Source organism: Octopus sinensis, unplaced genomic scaffold (genome assembly GCF_006345805.1).
Source record: "Octopus sinensis unplaced genomic scaffold, ASM634580v1 Contig14619, whole genome shotgun sequence".
Classification (NCBI taxonomy): Eukaryota; Metazoa; Mollusca; class Cephalopoda; order Octopoda; family Octopodidae; genus Octopus; species Octopus sinensis.
In genome coordinates this window covers 77,501-78,514 of record NW_021833284.1, presented here as the reverse complement: position 1 = coordinate 78,514, position 1,014 = coordinate 77,501, and positions in this window count along the sequence as shown.

Below are 1,014 nucleotides of genomic sequence, written 5' to 3'. Positions count from 1 at the left end.
AGACACTCACATTTTACTACACACACACACGCACACATACACATACACACACACATACACACAAATATATATATATCTGTGCGAGGTGACACAAATGTCATCTGCCATTATTGTAGACTGGACAACTGGCACCGACGGTTGGTAACTGTGTCTGCCCTATGTGGAGATAATCATATATTGTGTCACCATCATCATCACCACCACCGCTACCATCACCACCACCACAACCACCACCACATATGTATATAAGTATATATATGTATATATGTATGTGTTTATGTGTCTATGTTTGTGTATCTGTGTTTGTCACCCCAACATTGCTTGACATCCGATGCTGGTGTGTTTACGTCCCTGTAACTTAGCGATTTGGCAAAAAGCGAACAATAGAATAAATACTCGGTTTACAAAGAATAAGTCCTGGGGTCAATCTGCTCAACTAAAGGCGGTGCTCCAGCATGGCCACGGTCAAATGTCTGAAACAAATAAAAGAGCAAAAGATTAAATATTTTTGCAAAACTGTCGTAGTGGATTTGGTAGACGGAAACTGAAAGAAGCTCGTCGTATATATGTATATATAATATATGTGTGTGTGTGTGTTTGTCCCCCTAACATTGCTTGACAACCGATGCTGGTGTGTTTATGTCCCTGTCACTTAGCGGTTCGGCAAAAAGAGAACAATAGAATAAGTACTCGGCTTACAAAGAATAAGTCCTGGTGTCGATCTGCTCGACTAAAAGCGGTGCTCCAGCATGGCCGCAGTCAAATGTCTGAAGCAAATAAAAGAATATGTGTGTGTGTGCTTGTCCCCACCAACATCGCTTGACATCCGATGTTGGTGTGTTTACGTCCCCGTAACATAGCGGTTCGGCAAAAAGCGAACAATAGAATAAGTATTAGACTTACAAAGAATAAGTCCCAGGGTTGATCTGCTCGACTAAAGGCGGTGCTCCAGCATGGCCGCAGTCAAATGACTGAAACAAGTAAAAGAGAGTAAAGAGTAAGAGTAACCTAACT